This window comes from Delphinapterus leucas, chromosome 11 (genome assembly GCF_059928025.1).
Source record: "Delphinapterus leucas isolate spDelLeu-1000000601 "Yukka" chromosome 11, BTC_Dleu_Yukka2, whole genome shotgun sequence".
Classification (NCBI taxonomy): domain Eukaryota; kingdom Metazoa; phylum Chordata; class Mammalia; order Artiodactyla; family Monodontidae; genus Delphinapterus; species Delphinapterus leucas.
In genome coordinates, this window is record NC_143139.1 from 71463769 (window position 1) to 71490045 (window position 26277).

The 26277-nt window shown below is 36.6% G+C and overlaps 1 long non-coding RNA gene and 1 pseudogene across 1 annotated transcript in view; both read right to left on the reverse strand.

The window, feature by feature from the left end:
* LOC149748050 (uncharacterized) overlaps positions 1 to 26277 on the reverse strand; it is a 153119-nt gene that overhangs the window by 40306 nt on the left and 86536 nt on the right. The gene's annotated exons all lie outside the window — the stretch shown is intronic.
* Positions 1 to 26277, reverse strand: part of LOC149748051 (large ribosomal subunit protein eL30 pseudogene) — a 63357-nt pseudogene that overhangs the window by 31352 nt on the left and 5728 nt on the right.

Here is a 26277-nt window from a genome sequence, read left to right on the forward strand (position 1 = left end):
AACCTAAAGCTTATCTTCCTCTAAAGGCCAATTTAATTTCCATCTCTTCCTTGATGCCTCCTTGAGCAGATTAAATATACAATACTCCTTCCTGGATTTGCCTTAACTCACATGGACTGCTGCTCTGATAATAGTAATGCCTTCCATTTGGGGGAGCCTAGGTGGGCTAGCCCCTCATGTGATCTCCTGTCATCTGTGCAACACTTCAGAGGTAGTTATTATTCACTTTTCAAAATATGAAGACTCTGAAACTTAGATTAATATCTAAGAAATTTATTAATAATTCTAAGAAGCCTAATATTGTAACTCTACCAAAGACTCACAGTTGGCTGTGAGTGGCTCCAGGTCTGACTGTTTACAAAGCCCACACTGTTGCTTTACTCTGTTAGAGTGGAAGGAAAATTTTTGGACTTAGGAAGTGTGAGGGTCTCACTTTAAATTCTTTGAACTCTTCCCAGCTGAGTGACCATAAGGAAGTCACAGAGCCTTCAATGACCTCTGTCTAATCACCTGAAAAGTTAGAACACAGTCTGTTCAAAGGGAAAAAAGATAGTTATGTGACAGTACTTTGAAAATTGAAAAGCGATAGACATTGTACAAGTATTGTGGCTGTTATTAGAGGTCTTGAGTAGAATTTCAACATAAATAAAAAATTGAAAACTCAGATAAAATAAAGCTGAAGAGAATAAGAAATTGTCAGCTTAGGCATTTACCAAAGAAAGTGATTTAGGTATTTAGTAAGGATCAGTTATCAGGGTTCAGTGGATGAATTATCAAGTTCAGTGGATGAATTTTAAAACATTAAATATAATACATCATACATGCTTTCAAGAAACTTTCTTTCCTAAGGTAAATACTGTGTATATATATCTTCATTATGTGTATATATATATATATAAAATACATATAACTAAAATTTTGGATATATACATACACACACATACACACACACACATATACACATATAATTTGCTTAATTCTCTTTACTTAATTCTCTACCTTGGCAATTTTCAACTGCCGCTTTTGCTCTCTTAAGGACCTGGTAAAGGATTGATTATATTTTATAATTATCTCCTTACTTGCACGTCTTCTAGGATTCATCATTGTAGTCTCAGCATCAAACATAGAACCTTGCATATCAGTAATTAATTAATGTGGAAAGAAGAAAAGAAAGAAGGGAGGGAGGGAGAGCAGGAGGAAGAAAGAATCTAGGTCACTTTGTGAATGTTTGATTTCTCCTTGGAGAATTTTCTCAACTAAGGAGAATTTTCAAATGCTAGAGTCACAGTGATCACCTGTGTCTAGATCTTCTCATCTTTTGCACATAGATTTTATTCTCAGATTATCTTCCTTCCTGTGGCTTTTTTCTAGCTCCATTCCTTGTCCAGCCCATAACCTTGCTGATTCATTGCCTAAAATCAATAACTAAGATCTTTCTTTAATCAAAAGCCAAGTAAAAATATATTGAATGAATGAATCATGGAAAACTCCATAGTAGTCAGTGAAATTTCAAGATACGTTTCCCTGACCATGAAGACTTTCCAGTAAGATTTGGCAGACAACCCCCCTAACATGTAAAGGGGTGAGCTATGGCGTCAGTCTAGGTGTGGAAGACCCCTCCCCCACTACTAGATTTGTGACCCTAGATGTGTCACTCAGTGCCTATGAGTCTCAAGGCTTCACTTATTTAAAAAAGAGTAATAATTCCTACTCTGCAGAGACTTTGGGGAAGATGAGAAATAATGTATCTAAAACATTTAGCCTAATACCTGACTCATGGAAGGAAATAAAAATATATTATTTGAAATGAGTGAGTTTTTGTTAAATGAATATTACCGATATTACAGATAATAAATTGCTTAGTAATTTAAAGACAGAAATACAGTTAGCTACTAGCGGTGCCTGAGAATATAGTAATGATGTAATAAATATTGATCAATGGGTTGAACAGTGGATATTGAATTCATTCCCAAAACACATGAAATAATTTTAAAATATTGTTTGATGATGATGTTCCCATTGGCCAGGTTTTCACATCTGATTTATTCCATTGGTGGGAGGAGTGAAATAGTGATGCATTGTGACATTAAACACGGCCAATCATACTATTAAACAAAAAAAAAAACTAGCCTGAGGATCTTAGAAAAATACTACAAGCAACCAAACCCAGTGAATCATAGCAAGAGAAAGTTCTTGAGAAATGGTTTGTTATGTAAGTCTAGTTGAGTTATTGTAAAAGAGCATGAGTTCTGTAATGCATCAACATTATAAGGCTTCAGAGAAACTAAGAGAAAAGTAAGCACAGGCGTGCTGGGAAGTGACATAATGGATGAGGCATTGATGCAGCATGGCTCGACCCGTTTTCACATGGATTCCGTGTAAGGTAGAAAGGTGAAAAGTAACTTCTCTCCTAGAAAATACCCCCCAGCTTCCCAGAAAGAGAAACCCATGTTTTCTATTTGCCTGCTTAGTGTAGGTACTCATTTTACTATGACTTCCTGAACACGCCCTGAAAAACAGTGACTCTCTGAACTCGTAATGAATTCCACTAATCATCTTTTATTCATAAAATTACTTTCATAGAAACACTTCAATGAACCCCTAAAGCATATTCAGTTCTCACTCAGACAGTGGGTCTACGTACCTTCTAAAATCTTGAAAATCTTCTCCGTCTTCCCCGGCATTAAGAAAGGCTAATGCCGTCCCTGTATGAAATGTGCCTGCCCATGATTTTTTGCCCAGCATCCCTGCCACTTACGTGTATTGGTTTTCATCTGGCATATGCTGCGTGTGCTCACGGGGACTCTTCTCTATCACATCACAAGCTATAGAACAGCTGAGCCTTTCAGGGCTTTTTTTTTTTTTGGTCACTTTATACAGGGCTGAATTATAGAGATGGACAAAAATGGAATAAAACGGATCCCATTGCACATATTGGCTGCACTCCTTTGGTTTTGTGCAAGAGCTCTCCAAATCCAACCATAGGATATCAATGAACTGAGCATCCAAACATATTTGTAAGAGTCAGGGCTCAGACCACCTGAAAGTATCTGTGATTTCTCTCTTTGGCAAGTTCTCACATTTTCTTAGAAATAGAATTACTTTTGTGTATGTGTGTGTGTGTGTGGTACTCGGGCCTCTCACTGTTGTGGCCTCTTCCGTTGCGGAGCACAGGCTCCGGACGCGCAGGCTTAGCGGCCATGGCTCACGGGCCCAGCCGCTCCGTGGCATGTGGGATCTTCCCGGACCGGGGCACGAACCCGTGTCCCCTGCATCGGCAGGTGGACTCTCAACCACTGCGCCACCAGGGAAGCCCCGAGAACTACTTTTAAATCCTTCTACTGTACAATGAGTTCATGTGAGCACAGACATTCCTTACTTGATACCACACCTTTTCGGAGACTTTGAAGGCTGGATATGCTTACCTTGTTCTTAGGACTGAGGATATCAAATGTTGTTTTAAGATTGATTTGTATTTATGTAAGCCCTGGTGTTATAACTTAAATACTTACACCAGCCTTTTGTGTTTTTTTAATTTTTTTTTTCCTCCTGAGCTACAAAGCCTGTGACCTGTCATGCCATACTGAGACAAAGAATCTATAGTCACATTACAGGCTTGGAATGTATGCTTAATAATGTGTTCCCCGGGGTCTTAATTGTTTAGCTAAGCTCTCCCAATTGGTTTACAATTTCTATCTCCTTTCCGCTCCCTTTCTTCCTTCCTCAACTCAAACGTGACACTTGCACTTGTTAATAGTCAGAAATGTTTGATTTTAAAAAAGGTTTCCAGTTTTTCATTTCCTCTCCCAACAAGCATTTTATGTATGTACATCTACTCTAATATGTCTTTGGAGGTTTAGGAGAAAAAGTAAGGCTAAGCACTCCTTGAATTGTAAGAACTAAGAATTTTGGGAAGGGTGGCAAAAACAGGGCAGTCATCTGCCCCAGACATTCACTTGCCTCAATTTTCTGGGACCCTGACAACCACATACTAGAAATAAAGCAGCGGTCCGATGACTTGATGGGAAGTCATCCTAGGGAAAGCCAAGTAACTTGTCTCAGCTGTATCACCATCTGGGAAGGATGTCATTATGAGATAGTTTATTAGGTGCTGGAGCCAAAACATGAAGGAAATATCACAAGAAACATTAACTTAGAAAATGGAAAGCTTCCCAAGAATCCAGAGCATTTGCTTGTAATTTGGAGTGCTGTTTTCTACCTTTGGAACTAGAATAAGGCAAACTAATAATAATAATAGTAATACTGACACTTAGTAAAATCTTGAGAGCCTATATTTTGCTATTGTGCTAAGCACTTTCCATATATTATCTCTTCCCTTTTAATCCTCACATCAACCATGTGAGATATTATCTCCATTTTACAGATAAGGAAATTGAGTAATTTAATAATTAATAGCTGATTAATAGTAGTAATAGTTACAATGATAACAGCAATAACAATAATCAACACTATTTTAAGGATATAAGTTACCCAATTTAATCTCAATAACAAGTCAATAATATAGGTTCTAGAATTAGAAACTTTACACAAGAGGAAACTGAGGCACAGAGAAGTTAAATAAATTTCCCAAGGGTACTCAGCAAATAAATGGTAGAGCTGGCATATGGATGCAGAAATTAGTTTCATAATCAAGGCCACTAAGCATTATGCATCTCCCAAGAAGCAAAGTATAAATAAATGTAGATATAGTTAATCAAAACCCACCTCATAACAATAGCTTCTCATTTCACTGATAGAACTCAGGTGGTATTAGGATGAATAAAATAGTGTACTCCTGGTTGCTAAAGCTCTCTAAGCATGACATAAACAAATCAGCTAGAGAGACCAACCCTTTCCGATTTGCCCAGTACATTCCCAGTTTTTAGCACTGACAGTCCCCACATCCCAGGAAATCCTTCAGTTCTGGATAAACTGGGACAGTTGGTAATAGTAATGTAGACCATAAACATTGCTTAACTGGTACCCTAACCCCTCCACCCTCCAATATCAATTTCGACTGGATGTTACCAAGAAGAGAAATAAGACATCCATCATTGGAAGCCTAGCAAATATACCCTATCCTAAGGATCCTGTTATAACGCTTAGCAACTTTGTGGTTTTCAATATCCCCAACTTTTATGCCTAAGAAAGACTCAATAAACCTGAACTGAGATTAAGGAATTCATAGCCACTAAGAAATAAGTATACCACATGCACCATTTAATTCTTTCTGAATTTTTTCCCTTCTCTATCATACTATGTGAAAGCCAGTCCTATCTTGTCTGGGCAGACAGCCTAGGTCCTAAAGGCTGTGACCTTCACTAAGAATTCGGGCTGAGAGTCAACAAGGGCCTTCTGCCAGGGTACCCAGAGAGTGACCTTTTGTTCTGGATAGTCTGTGAGAAAAGCTTCTCCAACTAAATTAATTGGTGTGTTTGAGAAAGCCAGTCCTAGCAGCAAATGTTGGAAAACACAAAGACAGTGGCACATCTATACCTGGTGAGGTTTGGCAGGTAATAGGACCCATATATTTAACAATATCAGTAATCACTCTTAGTAAACAGAGCCCTACAATCCTGAAAAGAAAATTGAAATGACTTTACAGCACTACATGAAAAATCCATATTATACTAAAAGCAAACAACCTGCTCATTTGCATTCACACATTCTCACAGTAAGCATTTTTGCCTGTTATATGCTGACTATGCTCTAGAAGCTTGAAAGGGGTAAAAGTCATTAAGATAAAAATATGAAGCAAAATGTGCTAAAAGTACTATGGACAAAGTGCCATGAGATTGAGATGAACTCGGACGTGGAAGCCTTGAAGTCAGGACTGAGTGTGCTAAGGAGACTAGGAAAAGGAGAGCCTTGCAGACAGAGCAAATGTCATATGCAAAGGTGAGAAGTCCACATGGACATGGTGTTCTAGAGCAATCTCTAACAATTTTCTGTGGATGGGGCATAGCGTGGGAAAGAGGGGCTAGAGGTAAGACTGGCAAAACACATAGCTTTGGACACTATTTGGATAGCAGGCTTTCACATTTGTGTTATGAATGCAATAAGCATATAGTACTAATTTTATTAATGATGATACTAATAAGTAATTAGTTGAGCACTTACTATGTTCCAGGCACTTTGCTACAAGCTTGACTTGGATTTTCTCTGGTTAGCATAATGTATTACTATGAAAAGTAAACATGTTATCCAGAATAATAAAAAATAAAAAAGTAGTGAGAAGAGTGGCGATGTTTTACATTCTTGCAAATTTGTTTGCTTCCCAGCTTTATTGAGATATAATTGACATATAACTTTTTGTAAGTTTGAGGTGTACAATGTGATGACTTTATACACATGTGTATTGTGAAATGATTGCCACAATAAGGTTAATCAACACATACATCACCTCACATAGTTACCTATTATTTATTTATTTTTTTGTGATGAGAACTTTTAGCAGCTTTCAAGTATACAATACAGTATTGTTAACTATAGTCACCACGCTTTGCATTAGATCCCCAGAACTTATTTATCTTATAACTGGGAGTTTGTACCCCTTGACTATTATCACCCATTATCTACCACTGCCCCCACCCCTGCCCCCAGTAACTACCAATCAAATCTCTGTTTCTATGAGTTTGGGTTTTTTGTTTTTTGTGTTTTTTTAGATTTTTTTATGTAAGTAAGATCAAACAGTATATTTTTCTCCATCTGATTTATTTCACTTAGCATAATTCCCTGAAAATTCATCAAGTTGTTGCAAATTGCAGGATTTCCTTCTTTCTCGTGGCTGAATAATATTCCTCTGTGTGTGTGTGTGTGTGTGTGTGTGTGTGTGTGTACACATACATACATACTACATTTTCTTTATTCATTCACCCATTTACAGACACATAGGCTATTTCTATGTCTTGGCTATTGTAAATAATGCTCCAATGAACATAAGGGTACAGATCTCTCTTCAGGATATTTCCTTTGGATTTATACTTAGAAGTGGAATAGCTAGATCATATGGTAGTTCTATTTTTAATTTTGTGAGGAACTCCTATACTGTTTTCCATGGCAGCTGTACCAATTTACATTCCCCCCAACAGCGTCTGCCCAAGTTGGGGAGCAAATTTGTACTTCCACTCAAATGATGAACATAGTCTCCAATTCTGCCCTACAGGAAGCATGGGCACAGATGCCCAGGAGCTGGAGAGCACATCCTAAGGACCACTTGGGCTGGAAGCCAAGCCAGCAACTGTGCCCAACTGTTGAGCATAGCCTCTGGCCTTGTATAACCAGTAAAACAATGTAAAACAATGACCCTGAGCAGCCTCAGAGCCCAGCTTGCAGTACCATCCAGCCACGGAGCCCATTCTACCATCCCACCCAGCAGCAGAGCCCAGCATGTGGCCTGCTGGTTTGATGGACACAGCCTGAAGCCTTGTCCAGACAGGGAGTCCATCAGTGACCCCTTCCAATCATGGAGCATAGCCTGTGGCCCTACCCAACCTGGGCATCTGGACAGCAACTCCGTCTGACTGGGGAGCCCAGACAACACACCCACCCTGTGCCCTCAGAGCAAAGGGAGTAACCATGTCTGACTAGAGACTCCACACCCAGCTGAAATAAAAGGATGCTTATTAGCATCGTAAAAACATGAACGTGCAAAACTCATCAGTAAAGATAAATATATAAGGTCAGATTTTCTAATATTGTAATAGTGGTATGTAAATCACAACTCTAGATTAAAAATTTAAAAAACAAACGTGTTAAAAATAACCATAACTACAATAATTTATTATTGGATACACAATATAAAAAAGATGTAAATTATAACATCAATAACCTAAAATGTGAGGGGCGGCGAGAAGTAAAAGGTTCTGGGTGCTATTGAAGTTATCAGCTTAAAATAAGATGTTGTGAGATATTTTGTGTAAGTCTCATGGTGACCACAGAAAAAACCCTGTGGTAGAAACAAGAAAGATTATGATAAAGGAGTTGGAACATACAGCCACAGAAGGTCATCAATGCACAAAGAAAGACAGCAAGAGAGGCAGCAGAAAACAAAGGATCTACAAAACAGTTAACGAAATGGCAATAGTATTAAGTCCCTACCTATCAATAATTTAAACATAAATGGATTAAATTCTCCAAACTTGCAAATTTCTTAATGTCTGGCTTAAATATAGCTCGTTCTAATATCTGTATCTGCATTACATACATGATATGCTGTTTTTGGTTGAAGTCTATCTACTTGTTATGTATTGAGCTCTTTGCTGGACAGCAGAAATATGATGAACAAAACAAATGTGATCCCTCTATTCATAGAGTCTACAGCCTATGGAGGGATGCAGTCTATCAACCATGGTTACACCAATAACTTCCTAACTGCTCCTGCAATAACAGCTATAAATGAGGAACAGAGGATGCAGTGAGAGTACCTGACCAGGGAGACTGATCTAGGGTAAGGAATCTGGGATTAGGTGATTTGACGATATAACCACATTACAGCCTTCAGAAAAAAAGAAATGCACATTTTCATATCTTCATTTAAAATTGTTCATTTTAAAAAATAAAATTCATTATTAGCAAACTCACATTGAAGCAATCAGCTAGACAGATGGAAACTTTGCATTCAGAGCAGATTCATGTCTTCCTATCAGCTAGCAATTAGACATGTGAAAGCATATTCTTAAACCATAATGTGTCAAAGATTTGCAGTTTTTAAAGCAATACTGTCAAGCTGCAAAACTTATGAAATTATCCACTTTTTTTTTATTACTGCCTTTGATTTATATGTTCCCAAAAGCAAGGCTTGGAAATCTTCCCATTTTGTTATTGAAGTCACTAGAGAAAATTGAAAACATAACATTTTTTTTAACCTTCTTAAAATTGTATTAGAGTCTTTAAGGGGATCAAATTTTATTAATTTATTCTCTTTGGTGTACCGAATATCCTGCTTTCTTAGTAGCAATAACGACAATAAAAAGACTATTTTAGGAATCTGGAAATGTCTAGTCAACTCTTCTTTTGAATTTTGAACCAGGAGCTAGAGATAAATGAGCAGCCCTATAATGTTAGACCGGCAAGCACAGTGCAAACTGTTGGTTTAAATTAGCCTCTGCTACTTCCTCTCTCAAATCCAGACCTAGAAGCTACATACAGAATTTCAGAGCATCACTATAACTCAACTGAGCACTAGGAAGATTCCAGCCTGCCCCTGTAGGGCAAGGAGCTCTGACCTGGTAGACAGAAGCAGAGCAGATGAGGGAGGCCTGAGGACAGGCAGATCCCAAAAAGCCAAGTGGAATCTGAGTCAAGCGAGTCCTGTGACTCTTGGTTCACTCCTTTGTCGTCTCCTCCTCCTTGGCCTCTGGAAAGGGGGCTAGTGGAAGAGGAGAGAAAGGACTAAGGAAAGAACTTGGAAAAAGGGAGAACACATTCACTTCTTCCAAATAGAATGGGACTTAAAATCAGGGTCCAGGAATAAATAGCTTCTCTTCTTTGTTACCTTCATAATTTCTTTCTGCTGGGGCCGGCACTAGAAACAGAGGCATGTAAAAGGCGCTCTCCTCCGCACCTTCAGCTAACCCATTAACTCCGGCTTGAAAACCTGACATGTTCCTATGAAATCTAGACTTCCAGTCTTCTCTGAAATCGATCCTAGAAATGATTTACAAATAATGAGGTTTCGACACGGTACGAGGTGAAGAGCTTTGTAATCAGAGACCCACCCCTCCCCCAACACACTCCCCCAAATGATATAACCTTTGGTGAATTAACTTTCTGAAACACAATTTCCTCTATATAATTGGGTAAAGTAATATGAGCTCAAGTCTTTTTAAAAAAACTCAAATGAGAGAATACGTGCACATGCAGTATTTAAATAAATCACTATTCAAATAAATATTCAATTATTTCTTATTGATTACAACTTTATTTGAAGGTCGGTAAGAGGTATAATGTCATTGATGGTATACAGAATGCACTTTATTCAGTTTTTCAGAATTTTCAGTAAAGTTCCTAGGGATGTGTACTCTTAAAGATATTTCTAATTTAACACCTCCTACCCTCCCTCCCTCCCTTCATCCTTCCTTCTTCCCTTTCTTCCTTGCCTCCATTCTTTCTTCCTTTATATCTTTCTTTTGGGGGGATCGGGTCCAAAGAGTATGCCCTTTTTTGTATTAAATGACGTGTATAATTTTAGAACTCCCTTGGGTGTAGGATTCTTTGTACTATCTATAAAGACTTTAGTGCTTTATTTTAAAAATGCCCAGTTAAAACCTGATTCATCGTAATTCAGCCTTAACATCAGAATTGGAAATGCATGAGTAGTCCCATGCACTTGTAATTTAATAGTTACCTAAGTTACTAATAGCGCTCTGAACTTAGGGCTATTTACTGTCCAACACTGATTTTTATTATACTCCATATATCACTGCAAGGGAGGCAAATATCTTACAAAGTAAAAAACAAAAAAAAACCCCTCAACTCTGAGATTCTAAGATAATTACTGTAGTAAGTGTTTTAGTTTCTACACACACAGAGACAAAATTCAGTGCTTTTCATTATTTGACTTAATTTGTCATTCTTAAATTTTTTGGCTTCCTTTAAAATATAACCATATGGGGGGCTTCCCTGGTGGCGCAGTGGTTGAGAGTCTGCCTGCCGATGCAGGGGACGCGGGTTCGTGCCCTGGTCTGGGAGGATCCCACATGCCGCGGAGCAACTGGGCCCGTGAGCCATGGCCGCTGAGCCTGTGCGTCCGGAGCCTGTGCTCCGCAACGGGAGAGCCCACAACAGTGAGAAGCCCGCATACCACACACACAAACACACACACAAAAAATATATATATATATATAAACCATATGACTTTAACACACTACCAGTTTATTACAACTTTCATAAGTTCACTAGTGTACTTTAATTGCTCCCTCCTCCCTCTCTTCCTTTTTTCCTCCCTTTCTTCCTTCCTTCTTTCTTTCCTTTTTTCCTACCTTTCTTCCCTTCTCCTTTGTTTTGAATCTTAGTCTACACATTTTCCTCAAACAAATGTTTGCCACACTGTGTTAAATATATAAAACAATAGCAAAAAAGAAATAGTGGACCTATGAAGATAACAAGTCAGTATAGGCCTAGGCGGAAAAGGAGAATGTATTTCTCCATTTTGCCTTAAATACATGCTCCATTTTTATTTTACTTACATAGAAATCAATGAATCTATCCATATATGACCATATAGTGAGTCCATCCTCAGGAGGGAAAAAAATACTCATTTTTCAATTTTAAGTTTTAATCTGTAGAGCCCAGTACGCCACTTATTTATCTGTGGTACATCTATATAGACTAAGAAAATTGCTCCCAGAAAAAAAAATACTGGTTTACCACGTGAAGGATATGTTAGGATATCTTTTTTTTTTTTTTAATAAATTTATTTATTTTTGGCTGTGTTGGGTCTTCGTTGCTGCACAAGGGTTTTCTCTAGTTTCAGCGAGCGGGGGCTATTCTTCGTTGTGATACACGGGCTTCTCATTGGGTTGGCTTCTCTTTGTTGTGGAGCACGGGCTCTAGGCGCATGGGCTTCACTAGTTGTGACACGTGGGCTCAGTAGTTGTGGCAGACGGGCTTAGTTGCTCCACGGAATGTGGGACCTTCTCGGACCAGGGATTGAACACGTGTCCCCTGCATTGCCAGGCAGATTCTTAACCACTGCGCCACCAGGGAAGTCCCATTAGGATATCTTTTGAAGCTGTGGTGGTAGGGGAGTTCTGCTGTTGTGTTTACTCAGAAAATACTTTTATCTCAGTTACCAAGATAAATTTCAGCACATGTAGCACCAGGTAGTACATTCAATATGGTCACACAGCTTTGTAACAACACTTCCCATGCTCTTCCACTCCCATACCAGAAAAAGGCAGACATTTCCAGATTGTGGTTGCACAACACAGCTGTAGTGGGAGGGCCTCGGCAAATAACTGGTCTGGATATTCTGGCCCCATAACTTATCTTCTGTTATCATTGTTATGCTCCTAACATAAGTCATAGTTTGGGCAATAGCTCTGCCAAATTCTTTGGGGGTTTATTTGGTTTTAAATATTTTAAAAAGCTCTTAGTAATATTGTCTAACTCTCATATATGGTTGTAAAAAAATTTGTTCGTAGATGTTAAAAAATCTCGTGTACTGGGAAATATTTCAGTGGAGTAGCATGATATGTTTATTTAACTTAAATTCAATTATATGTGTGCGGAGGGCAGAGAGAGAGAGAGAGGACGGGATCAGTTGATTTTGTCCTCTGTCCACAGGGTGAATTTTTGGCTCTGAGTGAGCATGAAATGGAAGACATGAATCTGCTGTTTGCCTGGTTATCTCAGTTCCCTACCACCTGAGTGTATCTTGCTGTGGTAAGTGTAATCCTCATTTTAAAACACACAGTAAGTATTTTTTTCTGCGACATGGTCTTTAAATGCCTTACATGCAAGCCAGCTGTCATCTGGTAATTAACCAAAAAAACCAGAATTCTGTACTAACACTGGAGAAGAAATTGTGTTGGACTTGACTAATTCCCACATGAGATGCTACTATGCTGTGAATCCATCATTAGTAGTTGGAACCATAATTTAGCTAGTGTCATCAACAATTTTTTGATGCAAATTAGGAGAAAATTATAGTGTGAGTGGGAAAAAGAACCTTGTTACTAAGATGCTGTTAAATAGTTTGGTTTCCATTTTATAATTAAAGTAAGATGCTGAAGACGTTTTTAAGCTGAGACCGGGCTCTCATGCAAATCTGAGATTGCTGGAATCTGAATCAAGAAGGCCATAGGTTTGCTTAGTGAAAGTGCTAAAAATGAGTGAATGCTTAATAAATGCTATGGCTACTTGTAGAAACTGAGTCTTAAGTTAATAAAAACAGTATTATCTGATTGGACAAAGTAAACAGGCAACTTGATTTCTTTTTCTTTTTTTCTCTTTTGCATTTTGTTATTCTTAATTAATGATGCCCATATTATTATACATTGGAATATAAGTATAAAGGTTTAGTTTACATATCATAAATTGAGAAAAAAAATTCACCAAAGTTTTTTTTCAAACTAGCCCCTCATCATTTATTGTTGAACAAAACTTATTTAGATATACTAGTTACTTAATGCAGAATGAAGAGGGGTTACATTTTTAAAAATATAATAATAGCAGTAGTAGTAAACATCAATTGAATACTTTGTATGTGATTGGCATGGTGATAAGTGCTTTCCTTACATTATGTAACAATCTTCAGAGCATGTTTATGTAATTATTATTATTATTATTATTATTATTATTATTGGCCACAGTTTACCAATGAGAAAGTTGAGGGGTAGAGAACTTTGCTAATTTTTCCAAGAATCACAAAGAGTGTTAGAGCCAGTTCTTAATCTCTCTAATCTCAAAGCCCATTTAATAAGCTACTATACCATTCTGACACACACAAGGACATTAGAAACAGACCCAAAAACAATTTAGAAAAATTAAAGGATGGATGCTCATTAAATTAGAAGTGGATATGCTTCATTAAAAATCCTTGTAAGTCATTACTTTTTTGTATATTCTTTTCATTCTTTCATTCTTAAACTTTGTCTCACATTCCTTCTGCGCTGCTGCCTTAGAAATTAATGTGGTCAGCTTTTCGGTGTTGACTCCCTCTTTTGTGGTTGTTATTGTTAGGAATGGTGCGTGTCAGTCTCCTTTGCCTCACAATGAGACACCGGACTTGCATGGCAAGAATGCAGAGGCAGTGCCAGGAGGGGCAGCAGGAGGTGGTGGCAGTCCAGTACCACTTATGTTTGACTCCATTAGTGGTCAAGTTTACTTGTTCCCAGAATAATGAAGCTGTAATTGTGAACTTAACTACCAGGCTGGTACTCACTTCTTCTTCTTCACAGTTAAAAGAGTTGTTTATACTCCCAGCCTCCACCACTGTACCAGTTTTTCATTTGGGGCACTCCATTCTCCCTTCTGACCCACCACACTTTGAAACTTCTTTGCCAAGGTCATAAATCATCATTTTGTTGCTAAATCAAATGACTATTTTACATTCTTTTTGTAGTTGCCTTAGCACCATCATTAGTCACAACTGACCATTTCCAACCTCTTGAATATACTCTTCTGTTGGTTTCTTTAGCACCATAATTTCCTATCACCTTCCTGGACATTTTTCTGTTTTCCTATGTCCATTTTATAATGTGTGGATTACATGACTGCAGTGGACATTTTTAGCCATTCAATCTGGCCACAGAGGTTGAATTAGGGATTCCACATGACCCAAATCAGGTCAAATAGAGCCAAGGAGATTCTTTCCTAGAACTTCTGTTGAAGCCATCAAGGAAGAATTATGTTCTTTCTACTGGGATTGCTGGTGGTGAGAATGATGTTAAGTACAGTGTTGCTAGAGGTCAGAAAAATGAGGCCATTACTGTGGAAGCAGATAAATACTAAGTCCTGAGTAATTCATTTAAGTCCTGGATCCAGATGGGTCTGAAATCTTAAGTATACTTATGGATTTTTCCATAACATGAGGCAATACATTTCCTTGATTATATGGGTGAGATACTGTGTCATTTGTAAATGAAAGGGTCTTTCATGATAAGATATTCCCCTCCCATCTACCCATCCATTCCCACTGAACTCTAGACTCCATAAATATAATTTTGTATTAGAAATCTCATTTTAGATGTCTTACAGGCCCCATACACTCAACATGCTCACTTCTATCCACCTAGTATCCCAACCAGAAGCTTGAGCATGATCTTTGACTCTTTCCTCTCCCTTAGTCACAGTGCCCCATATCCAAATCGATCACCCAGTCCTATTTACCTACTTTATTCCATCTAATTCTCCTCATCTTCAGGGCCCCAACATAGGGTACACCACTATCTCTTGCCTAAATTACTTTAAGTTTCCTAAGTGATTTGCTTGCCTCCAGTCCATTTTTTGCCTTGCATTCACGGTGATGTGTGTCCAAAGGGCAAATATAATTATAATCTTCTGTTTAAGACTATATATGGCTCTCCTCTGCTCACAGAGTACTATGAACCTAAACACTTCACCATGGCTCACATCATGATCTGGTCCCTGCTTACCTCTTCAGCCTCAGCTTCTGTTAGTCCCTCCACCCACGCAAACTTCTCACACACGGAACTACGCTTAACCCCAAAGGGCCATGCTCTCTCTGGACTTGTGGAATGCCACGCTCTTTCCTTTGCTTTAGAACACTCTTCTCCACTGCTGTGCCTGGTACAATTCTATGTACCCAGAGTAAAACTTCTATCAGACACTGCACTCCTCTAAGACAACTTCCAAGTCTGAGTTAAATGCCCTTATTTGTGCTCCTTGAGCTACTCAACCACATTCACCTACTGTAATGTTTAATTGCCTATTTACGTTATCATTGCCAATTTATATCACTCAGCCTGAAGGAAAACCGCTCGAGAGCAAGGGTCTCAGTGCCTTCAGCAGCGCTGCTTCATAACTACTTGTGTAAATGAATGAATGAACAGTGATTAAACAATCAGTCATGCCATAGAATTGACAGAGATTGAGTTTTCCACATATATAATTGTATAAGCCTCTCTCCAGTATATTCTAAGCAGCTTAGGCCGGAACAAAAGTTTAAAAAATGGGGTCTTTGGATACAGGAATTTCAGATCTTACTTGAAATATTTCTCTTCCCAAACTCGTTTGATTGACGTTACACTTAAAATTAGGCAAAGGTTTATATCAGGGAAAATGAGGGCATGCCCTTAATTTTCCAAATCCATTTTCTTGTTGAAACATAGACCTTTTGACCCCAGTTTACATATTCATTTTTAAACTTAAAATAATAAAATTATACAACAGATAGGTTGATAGTTCATGAAGGAAATTATGCTGCTGTGTGATAACTGACTGAGTGCTTTACACAAAACATCACAGCTGAGAGGCTGCCCTGACAAGCCCAATGCCTCAAGTAAGAGATGCCTGAGGGCGGGAGGACACAAAGCAAGAGAAATAAAGGACACTCTGAAGAGAACCCAGTTCTCAAGTCCCCAGCCCTTCTGACACACACACACACACACACACACACACAAACACACACACACACAGCCTGTTTCTAACCGATTACTTGTTGGTTACCAAGTATGAATTCAGATTTCAGTGATTTGGGTTTCTTGGCCCCTAAAGAAACAATCATTTGAATCTTAAAAACCTGTCAAGGAAATTTCCTATTCTTTTTTCCTAATTTCTTATTAAGGAAAACAAAGCACCAAACATAAGGAACAGAAAATTCAACAAAAAGTTGGCGAGATGCAAAAGTTCCCAACAGGCTTCCTTGAATATACTTTTCCTCTCCTCCAATCTGATCATCGCAAAGATGTCAGAGCAATATTGCAAAATTCAAAACTGATCAGATTCTGCTTCAAACTCTTCAACATCTGCCCATTACCTTTCAGATAAAGCCCCTAATCTACAAAATGCCTCTCTTTCTCACCACATGCTGGTCCATGTAGACAGCCCTTCACTTCCTTGAAGGCACCATGTTCTTCTCTGTCGCAGGCTTTTGCACATGCTCTTCTTTCTGCCTGAAACGCCTTGATACTCACTCCTCTACTTGCTTAATTAAATATTACCCACCTATCAGTTCAAATCTCACTTTCTCAAAGAAGTCTTCTCTGAGTTATCAGAGTGGGTTAAGTTACTCTTACCTTTGACACCTCCTTTCGATGACCTTATTGGAATTACTTATCACCCTTATCAAATTCCATGTTAGATTATAAACTCCATGAAGACAAAGACTGTGTCTGATCATTTTCTTTGAAGCTCTGTTACTTCTCACAGTATCTAACAGCTACTGGTGGTTCATAAATGTTTGTTGAATGAATAAGTATTAATTCGGGGGAAAGAGATTAGATGTGTATGTAATTCACAGATCAGGGAAGGTCTCTCAGTAAGGCTTTGTTGTCAGTTGCTTTGGTAGGAACCAGTTCTAATCAGGGCCAATTTCTTAAGCTGTGTTCCACAGCATCTTGTCTCATGGCTTATTAAAAATTTGCTTAAATTTTAATACATATATGGATATACTTAATCAGCTTTTCCTCCATGTTACTAAATATCCTTCTGCTACCAAAATGTATGCATGGACAACTTTGAGATCATATAAAATTACTAATCCTGGGTGCTGAAAATCTTTTATAATTGTGGTCACTTAGCCCAACTGAGAGGTGTGCCAGTCCTCCTATATTTTATCAGCATTTTTTACAACAGTTAAAATCTTCCTGCGAATTTCCCACCCCATCATTCTCTGCAATATCTCTAGTTTCTGATAGCATGTAGCCTCAAATAGGTTTCAGTGATCACTTGAAAACTAGCCTCACCAGAGCAGTCTAGACAAAATTTTGTTTCTGCAGGTAGATCAAGGTAGTAGCCCTTAGTCAGCTATCTCCTGCCCTCCTACATACCCTCTTTTCTTCTAGGAAAGAATCCAGTTTCTTAAGAAGTTGCAGATCTGGTTGGATTAATTCCCAATTTCCAACCTAATTCTTATACTTTCAATTTTTGAAAACTACTTACATAGTTTAAAAGGTGAAATAGTTATGTAACGTTTATAAAGAAAATCAGTTTATTTATTTCCTACAGCTTAACTCTTTATTTTTTCTTTAAATTTATCTAACTTCTCCTTTTAATTTTTTATTTCTACTCCTCAATTTTTAATTTTCAAGGCTAGCTTTTTTCTCTGAATCTTTCCTACTGCTTCCTGCTCTTATAATGCAATTTAATTTCTCTTCGATTATAATTTCTACAAAGAGTCTGTTCCTTTCACTGTCTGTTTCAGTTTTTCTTTTTTTTTTATCATTTTGATTTCTGCCTTTCATTTTAGAGGATTTTCTCTCAAGCTTGGTGATTGTTGGCTGTCCATTTATCTTTAAAAGAGGCTAAAATACTAATTGGATGTTCAGTGAATGAAAACAGGCTTTTCTACTTCTGGGCTTCACCATAGTGTGATCTGGCTGGGCTGTTTCATTGGACAACCAGTATCGAAGACTGTCAATATCTACAGATTCCTTTTCTGAGACTGGGCAGTTTTCCAGAGAGGAATTCTGTAATGTAATTCTGAAGGGAATGAGACTGGCTACCAGCTACTCATTCATAACTAAATGAGTCAAGGAGGCCCACCGTTTATATATAGCCTTTTACTTTACTCCCCTATATTTCTTGTGATGCCCTTGCCTTCGTCTTTATATGGTGTCCCTCATTTTCAGCTTTCTAGAAAATAAAATCTTATCTTCTACTGGGGTACACGGGGGAATTTCCTGACTGTGAGGAGCATGGGAGTGGATCTGGGGTTTGAACTACTGTTTACACAGATTTTTAAAAATAATTTCCCCTTTCAAGCCCCAGCTGTGCCCTACTCCACTTTAGGGTAACCAGTGTTTCCTATTCCTGAGTTTTGCTGGGCTTCTGCATTGTGACTAGCTTGCTTCAGAGGTTCCCACCCTTCTGGATGAAGCTTCAGCTTTCTCTAGTCTTTTAAATCAGTCATTAAAAGACTGATTAAGCTTCTAAAACATAGTTATCACCTTTCTCCTGTTTATTTTTTCCTTGTAGGTTTGTACCGTTTTTTAAATCCTTTTATGGTCATTTTAGTATGATTTTAAGAGAAAATACAGGAGTTTATGGTCAATCCACCGTATTTAATCAGAACTTTGTAATTTCATTCTTTTTTATTGAGATATAATTGACATATACTGTTATATTAGTCTCAGGTGTACAACACAATATTTGATATTTGTATATACTGCAAAATGATCACCACAATAAGCCTAATTAATATCCATCACCATACATAGTTATAATTTTTTTTCCTTAGGATGAGACCCTTTAAGGTTTACTCTCTTAACAACTGTCACATGTACATTACAGCATTATTAACTATGGTCACCCTGCTGTACATCACATCCCCATGACTTATTTATTTTATAACTGGAAGTTTGTACTTTTTGACCATATTTACCCATCTGTAACTTGATTCTTTTTTTTTTTTTTTTGTAACTTGATTCTTTATAAGAGAATTTGTTAGACTTATACCAATAAATTTACTTCATTCTGGGTATACCAACCTCCATTTGAAATATGATGATTCCAAAATGGCAATGAAAGTCAATCTCATAGTCATTTCCAAAATTTTCTTCTAAGTGATGATTTTCACAGGACCATCATAGCTTGTCCAGGTCAGAATATGCTTTTCAATATCATGTCTAAATCACTTGGAAACTCAAAAACACACTTATAACTAATTTATGAGTAAAAGAGACAGTCTCAAGGAAATAAAAAAAATTTAAATACATTGAATTAAATGAAAATGAGAGTACAACATATATTTTGTGGGACACTGTTAAAATAATGCTGAGAGGAACATTCATAGCACTAAATTCTTACAATGGAAAAAGAAAAATTTACAGACTAATGATCTAAGCTCCCATCTCAGGAAACTGGGGAAAACAAAAACACAGATAAGGAGAGACTACTGTACCCTGTTTCCAAATAAGGTCACATTCTGAGGTACAAGAGTTTAGGTCTTCAACATATAAATTTTGGAGAAATGCAATTCAGTCCACAACAGTGGGGAACTTCAACTTGTTTAAGAACATGTATAAAAAACCTACAGCTGAGCTTCCCTGGTGGCGCAGTGGTTAAGAGTCCGCCTGCCGATGCAGGGGACACGGGTTTGAGCCCTGGTCTGGGAAGATCCCACATGCCACGTAGCAACTGGGCCCGTGAGCCACAATTACTGAGCCTGTGCATCTGGAGCCTGTGCTCTGCAATAAGAGAGGCCGCGATAGTGAGAGGCCCGCACACCGCGATGAGAGTGGCCCCTGCTTGCCGCAACTAGAGAAAGCCCTCGCACAGAAACAAAGACGCAACACAGCCATAAATAATAAAAAAAATGTTAAGTGGAAAAACAGCATAAAAATTGGTCTTAAAAAAAAAAAACCTACAGCTATCATCATACTTAATCATGAAAAACTAAATGCTTTCCCTCTATGACTGGCAACAAAGCAAGGATGTTTACTCTCACCATTGCTATTCAACCTATTATTGGAAATTCTATCCAGTGCCATAAGCTAATAAAAGGAAGTGGTAGACATACAAATGAGAAATAAACTGTCCCTTTTTATAGATGGTATGATGATCTACATTAAAAAAACCACCAAAAACTAATAAATGAGTTCAGCAAGACTGTAGGGTATAATTATACTTCTATATACTAACAATGAACATGTGGAAGCTGAAATCTAAAATACAATACCTTTTGCAGTTGCTCAAAAAAAAAATGAAATACTTAGGTGTAAACCTAATATGACTTGTGTAGGATTTGTATGTTTAAAAAATACAAAATGAAAAATGTTAATGATAGAAATCAAAGAGGTCTAAATAAACAGAGATATACCATGTTTCCTGGATTGGAAGACTCAACATAATAAAGATGTCAATTTGTTACAGTTGCAATTTAATATAATTCTTATCCAGATCCCAGCATGATTTTTTATATATAGACAGGATGATTCTAAAATTAATATGGAAATGGAAAGAACTAGAATAGCTAAATCAATTTTGAAAAGGAAGAATAAAATGGGAAGACTCACTCTTCCCATTTCTTCTGTGAAAAACCATGTAGAAAGATGAAAAAACAAACTATAAACTGGCAGAAAATATTTGCAAACCACATATCTGACACAACACTCATACCCAGAATGTATAAAGAACTTTCAAACTCAACAATAAAAAACCAAACAGTCCAATTACAAAATAGGCTAAATACATGAAGAAACACTTCACCAAAGAAGATATATAGATGGCAAGTAAGCACACAAAAATGTTCACCATATCACTAATCATCATGGTAATGAAAATTAAGAACATGATCAGATACCATTACACATTTATGGAAACAGCTAAAATTAAAAATAGTGACAAAACCAACTTCTGGTGGGGATGAAGAGAAACCAAATCTCTAATACATTGCTGATAACAATGCAAAATGTTACAGTCACTCTGGAAATTGGTTTAGCAGTTTCCATTTAAAAAACTAAACATATGCTAATGATATGGCTCAGCAATTGCACTGCTGAGCATTGTATCCCAGAGAAATGAAAACTTAATGTTCACACAAAAACCTCTATGCAGTTGTTGATAGTAGTTTTATTTGCAATAGCCAAAAACTGGAAATAGCCAACATGTCCTATAGTTGATGATTGGCTAAACAAACTGTGGTATATTCATATCATGGATTAATACTCAGCAGTAAAAAGGAAAAAAATTCTTGATACGTGCAACAACCCGGATGGATCTCAAGGATGTTATACCAAACGATAAAAACCAATCTCAAAAATGCATGTACTGTATGATTCCACATATATAACATTCTTGAAATGATATAATTATAAAGATGGTGATTAAATTAGTGGTTTCGAGGGGTTAGGGATGATGGTAAGGAAGAGGGTAAGTATGATTCTAAAGGAGTAATATAAGTGAGATATTTATGGGATAAAATAGTTTTGTATTTTGATTTCAGTGGTGGTTAAATGAATCCAATGTGCAATTACAACAAAAAAACAAAACACTGTATACATGTTGTACCAATATCAATGATTTTGATATTGCATTATAGTTATGTAAAGTGTAACCGTGAAAAACTGGGTGAAGGATATCTGGCTCCTCTCTCTACTATCTTTGTAGCTTCATGTGAATTGATAATTATTTCAAAATAAAATGTTAAAAGTAATATATAAAAGCTGGGGAGGGGATAGGATGAGCACATTGGTAAAATAAAACTTTTAATAAATTAATAATTATTAATGCAGAGTGATGAATATGGGACATTTTTATAATTATTCTAATTTTGTGTATATTGGGAATTCTTTATAATGAAAAGTTAGAAAACAAAACCAGGGACTATGTCATATTTATTTGTGTATCCCCAGTGTTCAGCATAATGGTAGATGCTTAAAAATATTTACTAAATAACAAACTTCAAGAAAGTCAACTTTTCAGTCTTGCTTTCCTCCTTTACAAAATGAACCACATAGTATTTACCTCTCAGGGTCATTGTGCGGGTAAAAAGACAATAAATATGAGCATTTTACACATAAAAGTAATGAAAAAATCATCAGTGAGTTGTGGGGCCACTTCAAGCAACCTAATCTACATGTATTTGGAGTCTCTGAAGGAGAGGAGAGAGAAGAAAAGACAGAAAAATATTTGAGAATATAATGGCCTAAATTCTCTAAATTTGATGAAAACTATCAACCCACAGTTCAGAGAAGCTCAAACAAACCTGATGACAAGAAACATGAAGAAAACTACACCAGGGTGCATAGTAATCAAATATCTCAAAACCAGTGTTAAAGATCAAATTATAAAAGCAGCCAGAAAAAAAGTGACAGGTACATACAGAGGAACAAAAATAAGACTGATCGCATTGTTAGAAACAATGCAAGCAATAAGGCAAGATGAAATAGATAAAATGGATACACTTATAACTTAAAGTTTAGAAAATAAACTTAAAATTTAGCAAATATAACATAATCCAGTAATATATGAAGAAAAAATACAATATGAGCAAGTGGGATTTCTCTCAGCAATGCAATGTGGGTTCAACACATGAAAACTAGTCAATGTAATTCACCTATTAACAGGTTATAAAGAAAAAACTGATATAGTTGTCTGTATAGATACAGAAAAAGCATGTGACAAAATTCAAAAGCTCTTAGTAAACTAGAAGGCTAGAAAGCTCTTAGTAAACACGGAATAGAATAGAAAATCCTCAGTATGATAAAGAACATCTATGAGAAACCCACAACTAGCACCATACTTAATAATGAAACACTGAATATCTTCCTCCTCGACTGGGAAGAGCCAAACATGTCCCCTCTCTCCACTTTTTTCTACATTGCACTGGAAGACCTAGCCAGGAGAATAAACCCCCTTACCTGCAAAAATACCCATACAAATTGGAATAGAAGAATAAAACTGACTTTGTTTGCTGTAGGCATGTTTATGTAGAAAATCCTAAGGATTCTACAAAAAAGCAAGAAAAATTTATAAGTGAATTTAGCAAGATTGCAGATTCAAAGCAATTATACAAAATCAATTTTGTTTCTATATATTAGCAAGGCATAACTAGAAGATGACATTTGAAAAACAATACCAGTTAAAATAGAGACTTCCCTGGTGGTCCAGTGGTTAAGACTCTGCACTCCCAGTACAGGGGGCACAGTTTTGACCCCTGGTCAGGGAACTAAGATCCCACATGCTGCATGGCACAGCAAAAAAAAAAAAAAATTCTAATAAATAAATAATAAAATAAAAATTTGTCTTAAAAAAAAGTTTAAGCATAAAATATGAGATACTTAGGGACAGATTTAACAAAATATGTTCAAATTTTATGAACTAAAACTACAAAACATTGCTGAAATTAATTAAAGAAGATATAAATACATGAGGGATACTGAGTTTTTTCGAAGGGCTTTTAGTATTAAGACTTCAAATTTTTCCCATTATGACCTATAGAATCAATGCTATTCCAGTCAAAAACCCATCAGGATTTTTTTGGAGAATTTGACAAAGTTATTCTTAAATCCACATGGAAATGCTACATACATAGATTAGCCAAGGTGATTCATGATGAAAAGAGGATTTTTGATGAAAAGACAAAATCAAAAACTTATACTACTTGATTTCATGGCTTACCATGAAACTTTATAATCAAAACAGTGTGGTACTGGCATTAGGATCAATGTATAGATCAATGGAATAGAAGGAAGAGCAGGAATTTCAACAAAGGAGCTAGAGTAATTCAATGGGCAAAGGATAGTCTTTTCAACAAATAGTGCTGCAATAATTGGATATCTTATACAAATAAGAACTTTGGCCCTTATATCATATACACAAATTATCCTGAAAGGATTGTAGGCCTAAACATAGGAATTAAAACCAAAAATATTCTGGAAGAAAGGAGGAGAAAATCTTTGTGGCCTTAGGTTAAGCAAAAAAAATTTTTAGTTATATCACAAAATGCATGAACCATGGGGAAAAAACATGGTTAAATTGGACTTCATTAAAATTAAAACTTTTGCTTTTCTAAAGGCACTATTTAAAATATATGTGAAATATATAGCTGGAAAACATTTGTATCCTGATTATAAAGAAGCACAACTATAACTCAATAATTAGAAGACAAAAGTCTGAAAAAAATACACAAAGATTTTTAACAGACATTTCACAAAAAAATATATATATAAGTGACTAATAAGCACAGAAAAAATGTTCAACATCATTAGTCATCAGGAAAATGAAAATTAAAAGCACAATGAATACCGTTGTACTACAGTGGCTAAAATTAAAAGACTAGTAATATTAAATGTTGGCAAGGATATGGAACAACTGGAATGCCCATGTATTAGTGGAGGGAATGCAGAATGGTACAGTCACTTGGACAAAAGCAATCCTACTCCTATATATTGATCTAAGAGAGATGAAAACATAAGTGCACATATTAGCTGTATTCATATTAGCTGAAAATTGGAGACAATTCAAATGCCCAACAACTAGTGAATGGATAAACAAATTGTGATACAGCCATACTTTGGAATAACTATTAAGCCATAACTAGCAACTATATACTGATGCATGCAATAACGTGGAGGAAAAAGCATTATACTCAATTAAAGAAGCCACACATAAACACTACATGATATATATTTCCGTTCACTTGAAATTCTAGATTAAAAAAACTACATTAAAAAAAAAAAAGATCAGTGGTGTCCAGGGGCTGGAGGTTGAGAGATAGGATATACTGCAAAGAGGCATGAGGAAGCTTTTTCAGGAGATGGGAATGCTCTGTACCATGATGGTCATGGTGGTCCCATGACTGTATATAATTTTAAAATTCATCAAATTGTACAACAAGAATTGACACATTTTACTGCATTTAAATTATTCTTAAATTACAAATATATTTTAACTATATCATAATCAAGGTATAATGTAAATACACATACATATAATTTATATTTATACATCTGGTAGCAGAGGTAGGGTGGATAAAATTGAAAAAAGACTAAAGGATCAACTATACTTCAATTAAAAAAATAAAACAGACAAATATCCACTGAAAAAGAGAAAAAGAAAAAAAGACCAAAGGTAGAGAAGACATTAAGAAGTCAGGGTGATCCTGGTAGTCCTGAAGAAAGGCAGTTGTAGAGGGAATGGGAATGAAGAACATGAAATACATGTTAGAGATGTTTCAGAATTAGGACTGTTCCACAGAACTTGCTAGCCCCTTTTCTTTCTCTTTTTTTCTTCTGGTATAAATAAGAAATCCCTCACCTTAGTCTCAGGCACATTTGATCACGTTTGGTGGTACCAGTCACAAGGAATGTATGAGGAAGAAGGAGATTGGGGTATCCATGAGCTTAGCATAGCCATTCTCAGCTGAAAATAGTGGGAGATTAAGATTGCACAAAATAACCCATGTGCTTTTTTTCATTTTATGTCCACTTTCCCAACTCCCCACCCCAGGAAATTGTGACACAGTTTTGTGGAGAGAGATTGATTTGAAAACCTCCATACATAATTCTGATTCAGTCTCACTTTCTAACAACTTCAGTTTCCCTCTCCAGAACTTGAGTTGAGAACCATTGATTTAAAATTTGATAAGACATACCCAGGGAAGAGAGTAAGATCAGCTTTTAGATATGCTGAGTTTGCAGAGGCTGCAGAGAATTCTAGGGGGCATGTGTGACAAGAAATTGAGATTGAAGATATGAAGTTAAGGAAACTGGTTAGAGCTGAGGATGTTAAATTGAAATTTTTCAGTATGGGTTCGGTATTTTAAGCCATAGAAGTTGAAGAAATCCTCAGAGAGAGAGAAAAAAAAATAGATCTGAGGATTGAATTCAATAAATTAATCAGAAACAAAGGGCAAGAGGAAAAAGAAGAGTCAGCAAAAGAAACAAAGTAATAGTGATAAGAGAAGTAGGGGAGACTCAGAAAAGTGTGATAACATATTTAGTCAAAGATTGGAGCAAAAATATAAGCCAGAGAGGGTAAGAGTCACTTGTACTTATGTGATTTACCTGAAAAGAATTCCTCTAACAATCTGTCTTCTATGTTAAAGATGAAGGTGAAAGATCTTTGGAGGCTTTTAAAAACTACATATATTATCTGGATAGAGTCGAGTGTGTAATGGAGAAGAAGAATTAATGGCATTTTAAAAGA